This window comes from Camelus dromedarius, chromosome 1 (genome assembly GCF_036321535.1).
Source record: "Camelus dromedarius isolate mCamDro1 chromosome 1, mCamDro1.pat, whole genome shotgun sequence".
NCBI lineage: Eukaryota > Metazoa > Chordata > Mammalia > Artiodactyla > Camelidae > Camelus > Camelus dromedarius.
Genome location: NC_087436.1, coordinates 15,053,350 through 15,076,385, shown reverse-complemented (window position 1 = coordinate 15,076,385; position 23,036 = coordinate 15,053,350).

The following is a 23,036-nucleotide window of genomic DNA, read 5'->3' as shown; positions in this document are numbered from 1 at the left end:
ATGGGAATAAAGAATGAATGTGTGAGACCAACAAGGAGAAGAGGAATGTGGGATCACTGACTTGTACAATAGATGCTTCTAGAAAAAAAAGGCAGTTCCACAGCCCTCTGATGTGTTCAGGGCTAGTTTAGACAGACCTCTGAGACCGCAGGGCCACATCCAGGCCTGTCATGTGCAGAATTCCACATCCACTTCAGCCCAGCTTTACTTGCACTGTACCATCCTGGAGGGTCATTCTGAGGGGTAGGTATACCAGCTGGCCCCTTTTTAATGAGGCAAAAACAAGATGTTTTTCTTTCACATGCTGTGGCAAGCACATAGATGAGAAACAAGAAGAGTATGTCTGTAAGCACTGCGAGTCCTCACCAGTGGTCCCCAAGGAAGGCCATGAAATCTTCTGAGCAAGATAGCTTTAAAAATGAGACAGTTGAAGGCTCAAGATTACTTTGATTTAGCTCTGTATTAGAGGCAGACGCTTCTGAGCCTTGCGATGCTGTGTCTTCATGAAACTGATATTTGTGTTCAATATGAACTTGTTAGAAAGGCACTTTGAGAGGAATGTCGGCCCAGCTCACATAGACCCTTTTCTCTGTGACCTGCCCCTCCCACATGGATGGGTGGAGGCAGCCATGTTTAAATGATTTGGTCCTGTCCTCCTGACTATGTCAGTTGGTCCACTGACCCAATCAGGGATAGTTAAATTCTCACTCCTAGGGATTTGGAATTGAGACTTAGAGTGTCTAGATTGTTTCAGTATATTTGCTAGAAGTAATATAAACTCGGAAGCCATGGAAACAGCATCTTTCATCATATATATGGAAAGCAGGCAAAGTGGTCTATTTAGGGATAAAGAGCTAAGAGTATTGTCTAGTTTCTGTCATCTTTCTAGTCCTTGGTCCTTGTTTGTTTTTTTTTAAGGGACCACTCATGCATTTAAGACATAAACTCGCCCAAGTTGGTTTCTGTTGCATGCAACTAAGTAAAATAATTGTAAAGATTTTTAACTCCAGTGTGGGGCATGACATCTGTGTCTATACAGAAGATTATTAGACTGACAACTGTAATATGGATCAACTCCAAATTTGTTATTTTGGGGGTAGCTCCTATCTAGAGATGCCTGTGGTAGAGATGCTTCAGGGTCCTCTTAGTGGGGGTCCACCTCCTGTGGTCTTCAGATCCCATCTAGATAGGAAAATCACCAAAGAACTCCAAACTTGGAGCTACCTTGATTATTCTTTTCTCAACCTCTCTCCCCAGTCATCTAATTCATCTCCAGACCTTTTTGGTCTACCCCAAATCTCTTTATTTCTCTCTGTGTTCAGAGTGGCTACCCTACCCTAAGCTATCAGTATCTTTTATTTCAATTACTGCAATGGCCTCCTAGCTGGCCTCTGGTCTTGTTGCATCCAATATTATCCACCCCACCCCCGGTACTGTAGCCACATGGAAGCAAGATTTATCTCTGAAATATAAATCAAATCACTTTCCTGCTTGAAACATCCTGTATTAGGATGCAGTCTAAGCTGATGTAGCAAAACCCCCAAATTACAATCATTCAAACAGAGGAAGTAGGCTGGTTCAGGGCAGGTAGGTGGCTAAGATGTACACAGTTATGCAGGGACCCAGGTTCCTTCTCTCTCGTTGCTCACCATGCTACAGGGTGTTGCCCTCATGTGCTAAAGTCAAAGCTGGCTCTATAGCCATATCCGTATTCCAGTCACCAGGATGGGAGGAAAAGAGAAGGAGAAGGGAAGGGGGACCTCACTCTATCACTTTTAGAGTGAGGTCCAGAAGTCAACACATTTCTTCTGCTCACGTCTCATTGACTGGAATTTAATCATACAGCTATATATTCATGCAAAATCTAACTGGAAAATGTACTTTCAAACTAGGTGGAATTTGTTGGCTAAAAAATCAAGGATTCTAGGACTAAAAAGAAGGGGAGGATGGATATGGGGGACAACTAGTAGTCTCTTCTGTACCTCTAATGGCTGTCCATGCTTGCAGAATGAAGTCCAGTCCTTGATTTGTGCTGATCTGGTAACTGTTTCCCTCTCCTGCCATGCCCCCTTGTTCACTTGGCTGCATCAGGGACCTCCCTTTTTTCTGCTCCTGTAACGGGCCATGTATGTTTCAACCCCAGGGTATTTGCACTTGCTGTTCCTTCTGCCTACAAAGCTCTGAATTCAGATCTTCCCAAGTTGGTCTGCTTCTCATTCTCTGGGTCTCAGCTTAAATGTGACCTCCCTCCAGAAGGCTTCATCACTCACTCTTATTAGAATTGTCCCCACTACCTTTCCCCAGTCACTTTCCATCACAGTTCTCTGTTTTGCTAACTATCATTTTTCACCTCTCTGAGTTTATCTCATATCTTTGTTTGCTTTCTAGTTTGCTTATTTACCATCTATCTCCCCCAGCACCACACCTTAGAATTTGAGCTGCCAGAGAGCAGAGACCTTGCCCATTGTCTTCACCACCCGGACCAACAGCAGATGGTTCCTGGCACATGGTGCAGACTCAAATATTTGCTGTGTGGACTAATGGTCAGCCTAGCATCTGGTACTAGCATTCCTAAGTAGAAGCACTTCCCTAAAATGTTGGTAATAGTCTACTGCCCCTGTCCTCTGCCTTCTGATGGGGTCCCATCTGGTTAGAGACATGCCTCCCCGTGATGGAGCCTTGTTTCTTACTCTGTGTCATGTCAGAATCATTTGTTCTATAATCTCATCACCCACTGGGCCAATTCAATCTGTTTTCCATTCCTGAAACAGGTCTAAAAAGCCACTCTCTGGAGACTTGGGGAATGAATGAATTACCTGAAATAGGGAATAATTTGTTTTAATTTATTTAATAGTGTACAGAATGACTTTCAAATTGACTTCAATGAATGGATCTCCCAAATGATGCCCTCTTCCAACCCCGACACAGCCTCCCGCCACCTCATGCCCCACGCACTTGGCAGAAGGTGAAGGGTAGAGTATTTATAACAAGCAACTCTGAGCATCAGAATTCCCAGAGAGCTACACAGGATGAGAACCTGGCCCAATAATAATAATCCTAAATGTGATTTATGTGTCATTTCTCTGCCAGAGTCATCTAGGTAGCTCCCAAAAGGACCATGCAGGAAAGATTCCACTGTCAGCATGTGCCAAAAGTCTTCAGAAGTAAGGTTCAGGGGGTTTTAATTAAAAAGAGCTCATTTGGTGGCCTTTCCTCAGCCAGAATAAAGTCTGTTCCCTAGAAGAGGGCTGCAGCTGTCACCCCTGGGACAGTCATCTCCCTAGGACAGTCCTTGAGGCCATTTATCTGAGGAAGACAGACTCCTAAGCATTCTGAGATGTTCCTCTGCCCCAAATGGAATTCCACCTTCAAGAGCCAACTTTGCTAAAACGTTGTCAGCTCCTGTGGAGGAGGGTATCAAAGGCCCTGAACACCGTGGGGAAAGCCACACAAGGGTTGTTACTTTTCAAACAGGGCTTACTGTAATATTAAGCAGAGAAGATTTCTCTGCATCACGAATGAATGTGGCTGTCAGTAAAACTGTCACCATTGAGTGAATTGGAACATCAGAAAGAGCATTTTAAAAACCAAGTAATCATTTTTACCCACTACTTTACAAATACATTTGCTTCTTACTGATTCCCACGGGAATAAAAATGCTGTTCGGGGGAAGAAAAAAAAAAAAAAACTTCTTTCTGTCAAGTCACACTGAAGAGAGAATTTGCCAGAATGCCTGGGAGAGATTCAGGTTTCCAGCTCCATCTTAGGTTTACAGTCTGATGTCTGATGGGATCTGGGTCTCGTCGGCAAGACATGACGGGTACTCTTCAGCCGGTCCCTGATGGGCAGTGAGATCACTGAGTTGGAGGAAGCTTATGTGTTACCTGCCAGTCCTGGTGGATTGGATCACGGGCATTTGCAGATTCCGCATGTTAAGCTGCTGACCTGGTGACCTGCAGAGTTCCAGGGAGTCCGGTTCCGCTCAGAGAAGACAGCCCTGATTGGCAATAGCAGCTAATGAATTCTTATTGGAGGCAAACATTGACTTCACCTTTGAGCCCCAAGGAGCCTTGGGAAAGCTCAGGATACTCAGAGCATTTTGAGGAATTTTACCTTAGAAGGGAGGATTTGGGCAAGATCTTGTCAGTGGGGGGACAAGAGGTCAGCATCCTGCAGGCAGGGGGCTTCACAGGTGGTGGGGTCCAGCCACCTGCCCTCCAAGCAGGTCAATGCCTGAACCAGCTACTAGTCCCACGTAGAGGAATTTCCAGCACTGAGGGTTCATGTGACCTTGTAGAGGCACTCAATGTGAGAGTCTGGGGGGTGCTTGTGACCATCTCCCCTCCTTTTACAGAGGAGGAGGTCAGGGATCAGGGAGGTGCCAAGGTCACTGAGCTTGTTAACGGCGCAGCTCAAATGTTTCCTGGAGAGAAATTTCAAAGACCAGCTTTGGTGATGTGACAGATAAATATAGCCTAACATTTTGTTGTGAGAATGATCAGGAGCTCTGAAAACCAGGAGCAGATGCAGCTCTACAAGAAGCATGATAAGAATGCCCCCGCACACCTGCTGCGGAATGCAAGGGCGGGCGCATTCCTCAGCTCCCACGGGCAGCATCTGCCCCAGGACCCAAGCCCTCCCGGCTGCCGTGTCTTGGCATGGACTTCCGAGCACTGATGGGAAGGCTGACAGCCCCACAAGGAGCGAAAAGGGATGCCAGTGGTAGACCGCAGGCTGATCAATGAGGACAGAGTGGCTGCTATTCCAGAGCCACTGCAGCCGAGCATGGGGGAAAAAAATAGAGAAAGAGACAGAGGTGAGGACATGAAGATCTGCCCCAGTCACAGCCATGGGGGCAAAATCCGCAGAGGCTTGCTCAGAAGTCTGGCCTTTGTCCCTTTGTAGGTTTGTCGTCCCCGGTTTTGGAGGGTTTATATTGTGCATTCGTATATTTCTCACTATTACGTTAATCAAGCATTTCCTGGGGATCACTTCTGTCCAAGGCACTAGACTAGAGAAATGAACAAGACACAGTCCCAACCTGGTGGATCCCCGTGTCCAGCGGAGGGAGCCCAAACCATCGAGGCGATGCCATGTCAAAAGTGCCGTGCAAGTAGGTTTGGGGGGCGTGGAATGACATTGGAGGGTCGCAAGCCCAATTGTCAGAACTGAAGACTACTTTAAAGAAAAGTGACATGTTTACTAAGTCTTCTACTTCTTAGGGATGAAGACTAGAGCGCTTGTGTTCTAAGCCAAGGGTTGGTCGGCGAATTTTTTCCACAAAGGTCTAGGTCATCAGTAATTCAGGCTTTGAGGGCCAGAAGATCTGTTTCAACTACTCAACTGCACTGTGAAAGCAACTGTGGGAAATACATAAGTGAATGGGTGTGGCTGGGTTCTAATAAAATTTTATTTATAAATACAGCCTCAGGGCAGACGGACCACAGCTCATAAGTGTACCAACCATGTTCTAACCCATCAATGGGCCAAAACCCACGTCATGCTCACAACGAGCCCATGTGGTAGGTGCAGGTGAGCATTTAGGCAACTTGCTCAGAATAGTAGAGGCAGTCAGAGGTGGAAGCGGGATTTGAACCCAGGCTGCCTGCCTCTATTGTCAAACCACTCATGTTTCCCTTATCCTTCCAGATATGCCTGTGAACCACCATCCTATCCTTTCTTCTTTGCTCCCTCTCTTTCCACCCCTTGCTCCTGAGTTCTTTGTCCTGAACCTGTTTTTTTGAACATCTATAATATGTCTAGCACAGTACCAAGCATTCTGGAGAAAACATCAAAAGAAGGTAACACACAATCCCTATGTTCCATTGGCTTATAATTCACACAAGGTGACAACACATACAGTAAAGAAGGATGAGAAGGAGTTGGGGAAGGGAGAGTCCTTTCCCACTCTGGAGGGCGTCCATCTCTGTAACATTGCTGGCTGCTCTCTGATGGCCCTTCTGAAAGAGGAGGATTCTAATGATGGATCCTAATTGGAGAGCCACAAAGAAGACACTGGGCACGCGGAGCTGAGCTCCCTCCTGTCCCTGCCCCCAGGTTGAGGCCAAGATGCTCTTGCTGGGCTCTGCTCCTCTGTGATGTAGGTTGCCCGAGGGTGGGCTCTGCCCTATGGGAAAGCACCTTCCCCAGTAGGGGCTCTGCTGTGATCTCTGCTGTTCTGATTGCAAACTTATCAGCAGTGGAGGTGCTGTTTGAGTCTCCATATGTCCTTTTCTTAAGTCTGATTGCTTAATTAGTTTGTAACTTGCTGGACATGCATTCTTCACTGGGTCTATGGAATCTCCCAACAGATGATGTCAAGACAACACATGAGAAGAGCCCTCTTCCTCCCTCTTCCTTTAAAAAAAAAAACAAAACCAAGATTTCTGGTGCTTTAGAATTCAGAGTGGGGAGAAGAGGAGCCTGGGCCCTAGATGGAGGGAGGGGAGGAGTGGACACCTTCACCAAGGAGACAGGTAAGTCTTCAGGGATGAAAATAGTTTGATAGGCTAAGCTTTTCACACATGGAGCTTTTTGGAATCAGGACCTTTGGGGCTCTCATACTTTGAAAGATTTTCCCCAGGACCTCTTGCCTGGGGAAAAAAAGGAGTCTGTCCCAGAAGCCTCGTGTAGGATGCAGAGAAGAGTTTCAAATGTCCAGGGCATTCACTGAATCATAGAAACTTCGAGTTAGAAGGAATTGTAGAGATGATTAATTGAGTCCAAGTCCACAGCAGCAAATGCCAAACACAGGCTGCTTCAGAATCGCCAGGGAAGTTTAAAAAAAATACAGATGTCAGTTGCCACTCTGTTGAGATTCTGATTTAGTCGTTCTGGGACAGGAGTGGGTGTGGGGGAACATTTTAACAAGCTTCCTGGGTGGTTAGGCAGCAAGGTTTGGTGTACTTGACAATGGATCAGCCAGCACTCATTTCGACACTCCCAGTGCCCGTAGCCCACCAGCTCTGAAGACAGTCATTCCTGAGACTGCATTTGAATATGGTGCTCGGTAAGTTCCATTGCCTGGATCTGACTGAAGTCCCTTTCAAGTGTTGCGGGCACAGCCTGTAAGGAAAAGCATAGAGCTGTGTGCCTGCTGTCAGAGGTACACTCATCCTGCTCCCCTAGTGCTATCTCCCTCAGTTCCTGACCTTACATCCCATCAGCCGGTCATGTCTGCACTTCTCCATTTACATGCAGCTCTGGCAACTCCAGTCTCACATTGGAAATGATTGCTACCTTCCAAGCACCTGACCCAGTGTGACTTTGACATCTCTGACACAGCTAAATTTTTCCTTTCTTTCTTCTTTTCCTTTTCTCTCCTCTCTCATCCTCTCCTTCCATCTCCACTGAGGTGCTTAAGTGATGTACAATAAACAGCACATAAGGAAAGGGTACATTTTGATGAATTTTGACATATATATACACTTACATCCATGAAACTGTCACCACAATAAAAATAATGAACGTATCCATCAGTTCCTCAAGTTTTCTCGTGCCTCTTGGTCATCCCTCCCTCCCACCTCCTGTCTCTGGGTGACTGCCGAGCTGCTTTCTGCAGGACTGTTTTCTGACCAGGAGCTCTCACCTGGTCTTGTTGATGCAGGAATAAATAAGGGGAGCAATTGGATGGCCATGTCCCAGGTCTTAGGCGAGTCCTTGGGACTCACCCCACCAGCCCCACCAGTTGAGGGTCCTTGGCCTCATGCAGGAAAGAATTCAAGAGTGAGCTGTAGTTGAGTAAAAGTAGATTTATTCGGAGAGATACACACCCCATAGAAAGTACGAGCCATCTCAAAAGGCAAGAGAAAGACATAGGAGATACACATTCCATAGGCAGAATGCGGGCCATCTTTCTCAGAAGGGAGAGCTGTGGCCTATGAGCAAGGGGTCAGCTAGGAAAAATGAGATCAGCCATGAGGTGCAGGTGTGGTTAGTTTTTATGGGCTTGGTAACTTCCTATGCTAACAAGTGGGAGGATTATTCCAAATACTTTGGGAAGGGGCTGGGAATTCCCAGGAATTGGGCCATCACCCACACTCTGACCTTTTATGGTCAGCCTTGAACAGGTCCTGGCACCTGTGGGAGTGCCACTTAGCAGCTACTGCATTTCAGTGAGCCTATATTGAAGCTCAAGGTCTACTGGGAGTTGCATCTTCCACCATCTTGGTGCTGATTGCTGTGTCATTCTTTTAATGGCTGTGCCCTGCCCTCTTCCTTCCTGTCTCATTGTCCTGGGCCAGTCACCCTCCTGAGACTGAGTCCACCTACCAGTGTTAGAGGGGTCTAGCCTCAGACCTCCTCCCAATCCTTCATCCTGGCTTATCCCCTCAGCTGTGGTTTGACAAAGCCTTCTTCTAGCCTCTAGATGATTCAGGATGCGTGTAACTCATCTTACACCTGATAAGACTTCAGTTACACCTGATAAGTTTTCACTATTGGTGGCTAAGATAAAGTTACCAGTAATAACTATCACATAGGAAATAGCTATCCTGCACCAGGAATTCAATTATATAATAGTCCATAATAATAATTACTTTTTTCCCCCTCTATGTCACCATCACACTAGCCACAGAAGGAAGGTCCTCATTTCTCCATGTTGTCCATGAGGGGATAGCATAACTGACTTGGTCAGAAGCCTTGCTGATACACTATTCCACAGATTCTTCTGCTATAACAATTTGAATTCCTGGCCATAACAATTTTTTTTTCCTTCTGATGTGCACTATTTCTCTTTTTAGAAACTTGACTGGTGCAGTGTACTGTACCCAAGATAAAATAAAGGGCTCTCTAGATTCAGAGTCACTCACAATATGCTATTATTCTGTATTGATCTTGTTTCCAGTAGACAAATACGTTTAGATTTTTCACAGGCAGTCTGTATGTCAAATAAATATTGCTTGACTGCTGTAAAAACCCTCTTGATATGGCTGATTTCCAAACTGATCAGAAAGACGCCTCTGTTTGCCTTGGCAGAGGATGCGAAGGGCAGGATAACCCCACCTAATCCCACCAAGTCCAAGTGCGCGGCGGATTCTCCCACTGGGAATTTATTTATATCAGCCTGGAATCTGTAGAACATTTGATACGGTTTTAGTAATTTTTTTTCTATCATGAAAGGTGATTTTCTGGGTAAAGTGAAACTGAAACATTACAGAACTACTAGGATTTAAAAAAAAATGGTAGCAAAGATGTTATCTAAAGTCACTGCACACTTGACTGCCGTGAAATAATACAAATTGCATCTACAGTAAACACTGGGAAAGCTCATTTCTTTCAAGATGCATGAAGCTCTTCTATTCAGTTTCATAGACATAAGCCATGAGTGAATCTAGTGCCACTTTATTGTAGGGTCCCCTGCACCTGTCTACCCACTAAGACATAGAAGGACTAGCCTGTCACTGAGCTCCGAGGCTTTCCGAGCAGGCTGAGACCTGCACAGCACTGTCTCTGGTTCTGATCCATCTTTAGGGAGCTGCTTCCTCTCAGTCAGTGGCCATATATAAAGTTAATATTCTGTAGTTCTTCAGTACAGCTCCTTTCCTGTCATATTCATGCATTCATTTGACAAATATTTATTGAGCACCTGTTATATTTTAGATGCTTGTGATGCAACAGTAAACAAAATAGAAAAAAATCATAGAGGTTGTATTCTAGTAGGGAGACAGACAGTAAACAAAATAAATCAGTAAATATATACAGTATAGTATATGGTGATAAGTGCTGAGATGAAAAATAAAGAAGGGAAAAGAATAGGAAGTTGTGTGTGTGTGTGTGTCCGTATTTGTTGGCAGAAGGCTTACAATTTTAGAAAGTGAGTTGCACGGAACACAGTGCTTAAGGCTGAAGCTTGGGTGCTCTTAATGTTAATTAATTAATTAATTGCAGTATTGTTGGTTTATGATATATTAGTTTCAAGTGTACAACATACTGATTCAATATTTTTATAGATCATACCTCATTTAAAGTTATTATAAAATACTGGCTCTATTCCCTATGCTGTACAATATATCCTTACAGCTTATTTATTTTACACATAGTAGTTTGTACCTCTTAATCCTCTAGCCCTATTTTCCCCTCCCACTTCCCTCTCCCCACTGGTAACTACTGTGTTCATGAACAGATGAATGGATAGAGAAGATGTGGAGTATTACTCAGCCCTAAAAAAGAACGACATTCTGCCATTTGTAACAACATGGATGGACCTGGAAGGTTTGATGCTTAGTGAAATAAGTCAGGCAGGGAAAGACAAATACATTTTGTTATCACTTATACATGGAATCTAAAAAATGAAATGAATGAATGAATATAACAAAACAGAAACAGACACAGATATAGAGAAAAACTACATGCTTTTTTTTTTATTGGTGAGAAAATTCTAAGGAAGCAAGAGAGAGCGAGGCATGGTGAGACAGGAAGGGCAGGAAAATCAATGCAAAAATGTGTTCTGTCAATTGAAAAAAATATGCACCATCTAAAAGTTGAGAGTTACTACATTTTATTCAGTGAACATTTCTAAGGGCTTAAGCCCGGGAAACAGCCTCTCAGATGGCTCTGAGAGACTGCTCTGAAGCAGTCAGGGAGGAGCCAGGATATATATGAGTTTTTGCAACAAAGATCAGGTAGTCAGAACATTGAAAAATTACCATTAATTAAAGGAAACCAGGCATCTCAAGTTAAGGAATTTAGTGCTTTGCTATATAAGGGAAGATGCAAAGGTCTGGGCTCCTTTAATGAGCACCTTAGCTCTCTTGGGCCAGTATCCTGTGCTTCCATCCTGAGTCCCCTCAGGGGGCATGGTTGGGGGTGGGGTGGCTGCAGAGGCTGAGGACTTGGCAGCTGGCTGCCTGCTTGTTTCCATCCTGAGTCCCCTCGGGCTCACTGTTGGGGGCGGAGGTAGTGTCTGGTGGCTGGTGGCTGATGGCAGCGTCCTTTGTTACTGATACGGGGGCAAAATTTTTCACTCACAGTTCCACGGTAGCCACTGCTTGGTATCAAGCATAGCTGATCCCTGCATCTCACAGGAATGACTTCTGAAAGGCCCTAAGAATTCTGTCCAGAGGGAAGAAGGGAGAGGAATTTGACCTGAGGTGCTGTGTGGGAGATGTCAGACACAGAAGAGGGGCAGGGATGGGTAGCACAACAAGAAGGTGAAATTTACGTGAAGGTGGGAAGCTTTATAATTATGTGGGAGGAGAGCAGAGATAACGAATGCAAAGGCTGTCAGCTGGGGGCGTGCCTGGCAAGTTCAAGGGCCCGGGGAGACCAGGGCAGCTGCAGCGGTGGGAGGAGAAAGGAAATGGAAGGAGAGGAAGTTGGAGAGCTCCTGTGGGTCAGCTCACACAGTGCTATAGGTCTTAGAAGGGTTGAGGATTTTCCTCTCAGTGTGATGGAAAGCCATTGGGTGGGCAAGGTCCCTGCAGCGTTCTGGCATTCTCTAACATTTCAAAAGGATCAGACTTTGGGGCTGCTGTGTGAAGCGTAGACTCAAGAGGCCAGGGTACAAGCAGGGCGACTGGTCAGGAGGCCACTGCCGTATCCAGGTGCAAGGGGATGGTGACTTGGACAGAGGTGTGGCAGCGCAGGTGGTGAGAGATTGTTGGATTTTGGATACGCTTTGAAGGTAGAACACCAAAAGTGCTTCCTGATGGATTAGGCACGTAGGACAGGCTAGAAAGAGGAGTCAAAGATGCTCTCAAGGTTCCTGTTCTGAGCATGTGAGAACAGACTTGCCATTTACTGATGTGAAGACGTCTGTGCAAAGGAACTGAGTTCAGGGCAGATTAGTAGTAGGAGCTGAGCTCCGGACGTCTGATGTTTGGGTTGGTGAATAGGCAGCTGGATGATGGAGAGACTTGGATCGAGATGGAGCTGTGGGAGTCACCAGCAGGTGGATCTTATTTAAAGCCACCAATTCTGATAGATCGCCCTGAGGGTGCATGGAAGTAGGAAAGCAGAGAGACCACAGACCTGAGGTGTTGAGAGGTTGGGAGGATGAGGGGAAATCAGAGACGACTGAGAAGAAGTGACCAGACTGAGAGAGGGAGAACCGGGGTGGGTGGGAGCCTCGGAGCCCGTGAGACAAGGCTTCAAATGTGTGTTAATTGCAGAATGAGAGCCATCTGGTAGGAGGCTGCCCCCTCATTTGTGGGCACCTCTGAAAGTCAGAGCCTTCCTGAGATTCCTGTTCATTTCCTCATCTGTACAATAGTGACAGTAACATCCTTCTAACAAGGTTGTTGTTAGAAAGATTCCACAAGGAGCCTCACAAACTGCAATGTCTGATGCTTCACGTCGTGTGTGACACCAGTGGCGTCAGTGACGTCAGTGCACAGCCTGGTCCTTCTCTCTCTTTCTCGCTCCTCCATCTGTTTTCCCTTTCTTTCACTTTCTCCCTCTTTCCTTCTTTCTGCCTTAGTCTTTCTCTCTCTTTTTGCCCCTCTCTCCCATTTTTCCTTCTTTCTTTTATTCTGTTTTTCTTTTTCAGAGGAAAAAGGGCTGGGAGGACAGAATTATGCTTCAAAGCATGTTCCCTCACACACGTATAACAGGAGGTCACATGTGGCTTTTTATATTCTTTCTGAGTTTTCAGTTTTGGCCAAGGTCCCCGAAGGCTGAGAACAGAAGATGTCAAATCACCCACAGAAGACATGCTAAGAGACAGTGAAGTAGATTTTGATCCTCGTTTACAGCCCACCTTGGGGTAGATTAAAAAGAAAATCCTTTAAAGAGGCAAAAATCAGAGGAGAGAATTTCTTTGGAGAGAGTAATCAGCGCTGGGAGTTTCCCTCATATGAGGCCAAGGGAGCCAGGAGGACCTTTCGGGGGCTGGACACATTAGTCTCTGGACATGTGGGACCTCCCGGGGCTGCTTCCTCATGCATGTCTGGAGATCCAAAGGCTGGAGACTGGCTGAGGAGCTGGCGGGCAGCAGGGTGGGAGAACGGGACTGCTATGTGAGATGCTGAACACCTGGAATTGGGTTGTCCTGAGCACCATCTTGATTGGAGAAATCCAACTGGAAGTCATCTCGGAAGGACCACTGGGCCCAGCGAGGCAGCCTCGGCAGGGATGTGTGGTGCGAGGGTGAAGGACTGCCTGGGGCGGGAGCAGGTCTTAAGAGGGCAATGTGAGGCATCACTCAGGTCAAGGGGAAAGGAATCTCCTTGCCATTGGACTTCAGAGCTGGACTGTCCAGGTTCAAATCCACACTCTGCCATTTTCTAACTATGGGCAAATGAGGTACCATCTTTACGATTTAATTTCCCCACTGCACTATTTATTCCCAGGCAGCCCCTACACTAAATTACATCCATGCAGGTCTTTCAGACTTTGTCCTCTAATCCTTTCTGCCCTGAGCTCAAACCTGAGGATCTTGAACCAGATACAGTGAGTTGGAAGTGAAGTTAAAAGAGAGAAAGTCTCCCTCCCTCCTAAGAGGCTCAAGGCTCTTCCTTTCTCCCATCCCCAATAAATTTCCCAACCTAAGGCAGGCCCAAGTTGAGGGGGAAAGGGAGGAACTTTAAATAACACAAGAAAAAGAAAAAATAAAAAAATGGGTAAGAGATTGCATTGGTCTGGCCTGGAGCTGTTAGTATGTGGGAGTGACTGGAAAAGCTGTAAGGTCTTCCTGGGATGTGTCTCCGGGTGGGGAGGACCAAGGCCACAGGGAGAACCAAGGAACCAAGGTACTTCCTGCTTATAGCCAGTCTTGTCCAACAAACTCATTCAATAAATACAAGTTTAGGAATTATTTTAAAACTGGCTTTTCCAGAAAATGTTTCCAATTCTCTCACCCCGTCACCCCAGGGATTGGGTAAGCGGTGGTATAATTTCAGAGGCGGAGTCACTTCCCTTCCGTGACATACGAATATTGCCTGAAATCCTGAGTTCCAGGTTTCTCTAGGAGAATCCTGGGCACAGCGGATGACAAAAGATGGGGCATGCTGGCCTCAGTGCAAATCATCAGTGAAGAAGACCTTAAAAACCTTTTGAGATGTTTTGATTTTTGACACCCTTTGCTGACTTATTCCCCAAGGGGTAAGACTCTTCCTGGGGTTTTCTAAGTGTCTTGGCAATTCCTGATTTTTGAGTAATTTTCTAATTTCATTAATTTTGTTGTTCTATTTTTCCAAGGGATCCTCCTGTGACTTGAAACATTTAAAGTTGTCACTGAAGCGTGTGCTTTCCTTGCCTGACTGTGCAGGTATCTCATTTTGGCAAATCACTGCTACCAGCTGTGATTGAAATATGGAGCCAGTGCTTCAGGACTGACGCCGAAGATGGTCTTCCTGCAGGACAGATGGTACCTCTGGCGTGACTCAGACCCGCCATCTAAGCCCATGTGGCCTTGGATGTGTGCCTGAGGTCAAGGGTCACATCAACTTGTAAGTGGGCCCCAGGCCAGCCGAGCAGATGGGTGAGGGTAGAGAGCCAGCAGACCACGTGGGGCCAAAACAGAGTCTGAGCGCTGGAAGAGAGGGTAGCATTTCATTCTCTCCCCAGAGAGGCCCTGGTCCTTAAAGATAAAAATGATGGTTTACCACGGGAGCAAGGCATTTGAAGAGAGATTTCTCCACTTTCCAGTCAGATGCCCTCAGGCGTGGAGTCGGTGTGGGAACTCTGCAACTCCACCTTTATCTGAACTGACCAAAACAGCTCCTTTGGAGAAGAAAACTGGGACTTTCCAGGGACTGATAGTGCTGTCTCTCCTGACATATCCTGAGCATAGAGTGAGTGTTCTGGGTCAGTGTGGACCTGGGTGATCTGGACCCTGGGTTGGTGGCCCCGATGGTGATGAGGGCAGAATAGGGGAGTGGAGGAAGGGAGGGAGCCCGGGGCCAGCAGAGAAAATGGGTTTTCAGGAATTTCCCTCTTCCTCTCTGATCTCTCCCCCTCTCTCTCTTCTGCAAAGTGTTTGTGCCATAAATACCCTGTCGGCTGTACAGCTGACATCCTGGAGTCACCTCTATCTGCGGCAGTTGGCTGGCCTGGGGGCCTGCCAGCCAAGTGTCACGGATGCCTTGCAGGGGACAGGTCTGGGACAGTAAAGAACACCATGTGCTGGTCCGCACATCTACATTTATTTCTGCCCAATAGGCAACATGCTTACCTGGCCGGGAAGGTTGGAAATGCCAGGCTTTCAGTGTGTCCATTCTGGACACATGGAAATGTCTAGGGAAAGCCAGAGGCAGTCTAGCTGAGTAACGCAGCTGGAGACTTTGTAGACAGAGAGAAGAGAAGTGGCCCCTGTGCAGACAGCGGAGCTGGAGTGGAGCTCTGCTGATGGCAAAGGGGAAGTACCGTGATTGGCGTGTGCTCGTCCTCATTCTGGGGGACAGAAAAGCCAGCGTTGCAGCTCAGCTCTACCTTAGGCTGCAGATCTGAGTTTGAAGGACATGATCCCTTTCATCCAGAGAAGGTGACTTACAGTGGTGTACAACATCCAGTACGATAACCAAAGAGCCATCTGAGAGAGCAGTTGGGAAGTAGATGGGTCCCAGCATCACAGGTGGACCTTAGCTGGGTACCACCTTTATACAAGTATGTGCGTATCAAAAGGTACCTATGCCAACGTATGACTGAAACATGATGCTGTGCACCAGAAATCGACACAACATTGTAAACTGACTATACTGCAATTTAAAAAAAATTTTTAAAAGGAAGCATTAAAAAAAAAAGTACATATGCCACATTCAATTCTGTACTCCTAGCCTTGGTTCCTTACCTCTCTCAAGAACTTATTTCACAAACGTTACTGTTTGCTACACATTGTCTTTAGCACTTCGCAATTGTCAACACAGTCTGTTCTAATAGCAACCTTATGTCAAGGTACCCTTATCATTTGTGTTTTACAGATGAGAGAAGAATTTCTGCAAGGTCACAGCTAGCGTGATGCAGACTGGGATTCGAACTCCACTCCAGAGTCCATCCTCTCAACGATTCGGCTTTATTTTCTACCTGGGAACTATAGCTAATTCACAACACACGTGTCTTGTGCCTTTCTCCCCCACCAGATGGGGAGCTGCCTATAGACAAGGATCATGTTTGGTTTACCTTTGTTTCCTCCCACTGAGTAACAGAGTATCTAGTTGGCACTCAGTGAATGTATTTTTAACCATAACCCTTGGCACCAACCGCCATGCCATTATCTCCTCCGTGGCACAAATTGTAGAATAAACAGCTTTCATTTCTGTTTTGCACCCCGGCTGCCTTTCCGACTGTTTGCCACACTCCTCCTGGAGCTCTGTGCCCTTGACTCTTCCTGAACGTTTATTATGATTGCAGGAAGCAGCTCGGGATGAACAGCCGGTTGCCAGCTAGGTGTGACCAACCTCTCGGGTCTGTTTGTTCCGGCCACAGATAGCTACCCACAGCACACAGCAGCATTTGAAAGCGCCTCCTCCCTCAAGATTCTCTCCTCTGCCCCCAAGAAGTTGCCTAGCAACCTCCCTTATTCCCTCTCTCACTGCCTCACGTGGACCACCATTCCTATTTTCATTACCCTGTCATCAAGCCCACAAACTCTCTTCCATGCTGTTAACCCTTTGCATCTCTCTGCCTCATTATCCCATCAAACTGCACATGGACTCCAGTTTCAAAATAAACTCCACTTGACTCAGAAAGCATCCCTCATTCCCCATCTTTTACATTTTTAGAGATGTCTTTACAACATCTTTTCTCTATTAACCTCAAGATCAAACTACCAAAGAAAGAGGCAAAAAATGAAATAAAACAAAACAAAACTACAAACTGGAATTTCCTAAGAGGTTTATTCAAGCTTTAAATAACTTTTTTTCTCTTAAAAAAAATCAGATCATACCATACATCCATCACACGTGCCATCTGGTGGGATGGTAGGATGGGATGGGGTGTAACATAATAGATGAAAGTAACATGAGACATTTTCACTTATGCCTGCACCAGGAGATGTTTCTCCTCTGCTGTCCCACTTCAGACCCTAGAAGAGAAGGAAACGTCCAGCTCTCTCTCGAAAGCCATTGGCAATAATGGCACGGTGATTGCTGGTGTATTTGCCACCATTTTGCCTGCCATTGGCTAAGAGCATGGTCATTGGAGACAGGCAACAGGCAGTGGATCTTCAGCCTCACCTCCTCCACAGAGAAAGGCAGGTTCCCTGGAAAACAGAGGGAGAATCACCCCTTCTTAATATTGGGTCAGGGCATGTTTACTTGATCCCAGACCTGAGTTTTCACAAGTATGTGTGTCTTAAATCTTGACTCTAGACTGTGTTTCATCTACTAGACAGAGAATAGTACAGCACTGCCCCAGTCCTGCTGTCAGGAGGAGGGAACCTGCAGAAGATGAGCTGTCTGGGCCAAGGGCTTTGTTTCACCAAGAACACACAACCAGTGACCCTCTACATTCTCCAACATGTAACCAGCACCTTGCACTCTGTGGGCCCCTGCCATCTGCTCAGAGCAGCCTGGGAGAGGGGTCTGGGGAAGTTCAAGGGCAGCACAGTTGGGTGAGCCTTGGCCTTTTGTCCAAGAGGAGACGGTTTCTGACTCCTTCAGGATCGCCATGTATAGCTGTTTAGGTTGTTCACCACACAACCTGCACAGCCACATGGGGCAGCTCTGAACCTTTTAAAACTCATTGTCACTCGGTTGTGGAGAGTGCCCTTAATGCTTCTACCTTCATCCTTCCATTTTTTTTTTCTATCCTTCAGTTCTATTCTACCTGAACAAATAGCCATTTGTATACTACACTTGTATCACATTGGACTTTAAGCTCCAATAAAAAAATTCCACGTAGTTTGGTGCATCCATTATGGAAAACAGTATGAAGATTCCTTAAAACAAACAAACAAACAAAACAAAACAAAACTGAAAATAGACTTACCATATGATCCAGCAACCCACTCCTGGGCATATCTGGAGGGTGCTCTAATTTGAAAAGATACATGCACCCCAATGTTCATAACAGCACTATTCATAATAGCCAAGACATGGAAGCAACCTAAATGTTTCAAAAGATGAATGGATAAAGAAGATGTAGTATGTACATGTGTATGCATGTATGTGTGTGTGTGTGTGTGTATATATATATATATATATATATATCACAATGGAATATTACTCAGCCATAAAAAAGAATGAAATAATGTTGTTTTCAGCAACGTGGATGGACTTGGAGATTGTCATACTAAATAAAGTATGCCAGAAAGAGAAAGAAAAATACCATACAATATCATTCATATGTGAAATCTAAAAAAAAAAAAATGACACAAATGAACTTATTTACAAAACAGAAACAGACTCACAGATATAGAAAACAAACTTACAGTTACCAGAAGGGAAAGAGGAGGATGGAGGGATAAATTGGGAATTTGGGATTTGTAGGTACACACTGCTATATATTAAACAGATAAATAACAAGGGCTTACTGTATAGCACAGGGAACTCTATTCAATATAATGAAAAATAATATGAAAAGGAATGTATGTATACATATAACTGAATCACTATGCCATATACCAGAAATTAACACAACATTGTAAACTGACTATATGTCAATTAAAAAAAAAAGCCAGAAAAAAATTCCCATCTTGTATCCTGTCTTTTTACTGAGGACTGGTTTCCCAGAACAGGAAAGGTAAAGGGGGATGGAGGCAAGGATGAGATCAGATCCGAGCCCAGCCTTACCTACTCCTGGCTGAATCCAGACTCCCGGGTTCCCGTTCTTCCCTGAGCACCCAGCACCGTGTCTAAATCTAAATCTGACAGCAGAAGTGCAGGAGTGGGTGGGTGGGAGAAGCAGGATCCCGGCTCCAAAGGGATCTGCCCAATTTAGTAATAAAAGTCTTTATCTCAACTCCCTGTCCTAATGGTAGTTGCACCAGAATAGTGATTTCTTCTTTATCTCTTAGGCTCAGCAGACTGGGTTCTGTTAAAATTACTGCCGCGATCCAGGGCTGGAGAGCTGGAGGGCCCAGACGCATAGGGAGGAGTGAGAGGGCACACAGATTTATGTCATGGAATTAATTCTGCTCCATGGTTTCTCATTTATGCAGAATTTCCTTCAAGGTGTTTAGTGCTGAGATTTGCGGGGAGCTTTGCTAAATGGAGCAAGACTGGGGAAGAAATGCCTTGTCACTCTTGGGAAAGGTAGGTATCATGTTAGTTTCATATGACTGCCCTGTTAATAATAATCACTGCTATTTACTGAGTGCTTGCACAGTGCCAGGCATTCAGATAAAAACTGTACGTTAATTTTCTCACTAGGTTCTTTCAACAATCCTGTGGAGTAGGTACTGTAATCCTTCCCATTATACAGATGAGAAAACTGAGTCTCACAGAGACTAAGTAACCTCTGGTGGCTGGTGATCATCCAGATCAGAGCCCAGAGCTTTCTTTCCAAATGAACTACAGTTAACTTTAATGATTCAGGGTGCTCGGAAGTAATTTCTTTCTTACAGAAGAAAAATCCACATCTGACTAAAGAAAAATTGAGAAAACACTTAATTACCAATACAGGCAGCGGCAGCTGGGAATTATCCCCCTTGGACACCTCAAAACTCTTAGTGACTGGGTTAGTTTTTAATACCACCTCTCCCCTCTTCACTCGGGCCCCTCTTAATGCACCGCCTTGGGCACAAATATTTGTTTGATTCATTTGAAGGATGTTCCATTGAAGCTGTTTTCCCTCCATTTCTCTTTCCAGTTTGCAGAACAAAGGAGGAACAATGTGGTGTCCAGATCAAGAGAGAACACTGAAAGATGGCTTGGCCACACCTGCCTCTGCTGCTCCCAGCTCTGCCAAGGGGCCCAGCAGATGCTTCTTTCTACACCTGCCCGAGGTTTGTGCTCTCAGAGCTGCTGCATTTCTGGGAAAAGTAAAATGAACTACACGGTCACAGTTGCTACTCCTGAAAATTCAGAGTTCACAGACCAAGGAATGGAAGCCAAGAGAAACAATATGCCAGTCTTCCCCTTCTCAAGTCATTTGTAAGCAGGTTTTGATCAAATCTGGGAGACAGAACCACCAAACTTCTACAAAAATCCAAGAGTTCTCTGGGCACCAAGACTCAGCTGTATAGACCAACCATATTAAAACTTGGATCAGACTCTCCATGATCATTTGCTGTTCCCCTCCACTCCCAGGGCAGCCCTTCACAGTTGTGTAGATTGAACACTGAACCACCCAGGGAGCACCATCACGAACATTATAGGTATAGAATGCTTGTGTATTTATTGCAATGAATTTCTGGCAGATAGCAGCCAAGTATCTTGATGAAGGAGTGCCTTTTTCTAATTCATACAAAGGTGCCCTATGGGCTAGTGGTGATTCTATTACTCCTCCAGGTGAAGAAGGCAGATGGCTCAGTGGCAGGGAAAGTCGGAAGTGGGGGCAGCAGTCGAAAGGAAGTCCGTGTGGACAGGTGAAACAGCACCTGAGTTTGGAGCCTGCTGTGCCACTTACCAACATTGACTCTGAGTAAGTTTCTTAACTTCTGAGCCTCAGTTCTTACCTATATCATGGGCATAGTGATGGTCTTACCAACGCTGCAGATTCTTTGTTCAGATTAAGAATATCTATATATGACAGGCAAGTATCAAGATATGACATAAAATAAAAACAATCTGTAATTCCTTCACCACAAACACGCAAAAAGAATGTAACATTTATGTGTGTGTGTGTGTGTGTGTGTGTGTGTGTGTATGCAAGGCTATCTATCTATCTATCTATCTATCTATCTATCCATCCATCCATCACCTGGCCTCTGTTAGGCACTTGAGAAATTATACCTGTTATTATTATAAACCAGAAGAGTCCAAGTTGAAACCAAGATTCTTGGTTCTCTGCTCATGTCTCTTAGCTAGCCTCTAAATAGGAAAATGACTTTCAAACGATGAAATTGGTTAAGAAATTCAACATAACATCAGTGTTATCTATGAGCAATACCTAGAACATTAAAGACCAATGCTAAATTAAAGACCAACACTGAAGGTTTTTGAGCACTCATTGTTTGCTAAGATGACATTATGATGGGTTGCAAGGAGCAAAATGAACAGAATCTGGTGGGATTCTGAACTAGTACAAATATTCACTGATTCATTCTTTGACCAATTACTTACTCTGTGGTTGAGCACTGGGCTAGGAGCCGTGGACAAAAGCTCAGACTGGAGAGAAATTCTCCTGCTGCATTTAAAGACATAAGCTGCCAGGTTGTGAGAGGTTCCACGTGACTCGGACCCAAGGAATGCCTCTGGGAGCTGAAACTGACCCCTGGCTACCAGCCAGCAAGAAAATAGGAACCTCAGTACTACAACAGTGAGGCGCTGAGTTCTTCTAGCAACTTTGTGAGCTTGGAAGAGAACTCCAACCCTCACGTGAGATTGTAGCCTCTGCCAGCACCTTGATTTCAGAGTGGAGGACCCAACCAACTTGTGCCTGACACACGGACATTTTGATATAATGAATGTGTGGCTGTAAGTTGCTAAGTTGGTGGTAATTTGTTACACAGCAATAGAAAATTAATAGAGGGTACTTGTTAAGTCACTTAACTTTCTTGAACCTTCTATTTTTCTATTCATCTCTAAAATAGGCATTCCTTTTAGATTGAGCGTAAGAATCACATGACATACCTAAAAGTGTTTTATACTATCTAAAAGTATTTAAAAGTATTTTATAAATTACCAAGCTATCAGCATTGGTAAGAAGGATTTATTAATAAAAGGCAATAACGCCATAAATTGACATTGAAGGGGAAAACAAGGAACTAAGCATTTGTTTTAGGAAAAAAAAGTGTATCTAATTAGTATTTATTTTTAGAAACCACTCTGGTCTTCCCTGCTATTTAATGATCTATTTTCTCCTCCTTAGCAATCAGAGTTAGCAAGGCCTTCTGGCATGAGATTCAGTGTGATTTTGGGAATGCAAACCAGAATATCTCCAAGATGTATTGCCTTATGTAGGTTATTGCTATTTAAGAAGAAGCTGCAAGAAGGTTCTGAACGTATTCTGCCCTCCAGCTGACGCAAATTCCAAATCTTGCTGGTGTCGCCTTCACAGTGAAAATAAATACTGGTCTAAAGACTTGAGGACAAGACAAAATCAACAGAAACTATCAGGATCATCCTCACGGATTATTAGAATGACCTTTTAATTTGGAAAATCCTCCAAGGCCATGTCTGCTGGACTGGCCTTGGGAATCCCCAGGGGTCCCACTTTGAGAACTGCTGGCCTACAGAATCCAATACCACAAGAGACAGGGAATCAAGCAACAGGAAAAATCTGGAGCCTTTCTAACTGCTAGAGTCAGTCCCAGATAGCAAACGTGTTCTTGAAAGAGTGGAGACACCTGTTGACGTCAGAATTATTTTTATGTTAATGCTAATGTATTTGCCTTTGTCTTGTCTGAACATTTGCCCTGATGCTGCAAAGATGATAATGGGTAAAACTGCTGGTTAACACCATTCGAGGCAGAGGTACCAAAGTGCCAGAAACTTACAGTGAAATAAACAAACATTACAAACCTCCATAAAACCAAGGCCATTTCCATTTAAGAATGTTCTTGATGAAGCAATAAAAAATATTAATGCTATTAATTGTAACTCTTGCATACATGCCTATTTAATATTCTGTGGGACGGAATGAAGTATACATAAGCCCTTATGTTGCAAATCAAATTATGGTGATTTTCTCAAGGAAAAACACTTGTGTGATTATTTGAGTTGTACTTTGCCTCCTGTGGACTATCATCTTTTATTTGCAAAAAGAGCTGACTAACTATGGCTATTCAGACTTGAGTATTAGGCAGACATTTTTTGCTGAATGAATTAAGTGAACCTGTTATTTCAAGGAACACAACTGACAGTATTTGCTGCTAAAGACAACATGTGAGTTTTCCAGCAAAAATGAGAAAAGTTAGAATTTTGGAAAACCTGTTGACAGCTTCCCAATTCTTAAAGACTTTTCTGATAAACCCATGATGATACAATAACTGATTTTTAAATATTGTACAATGAAATGTGTCAATGTGTGGAAGATCAGCATAACGTAGTGGATCT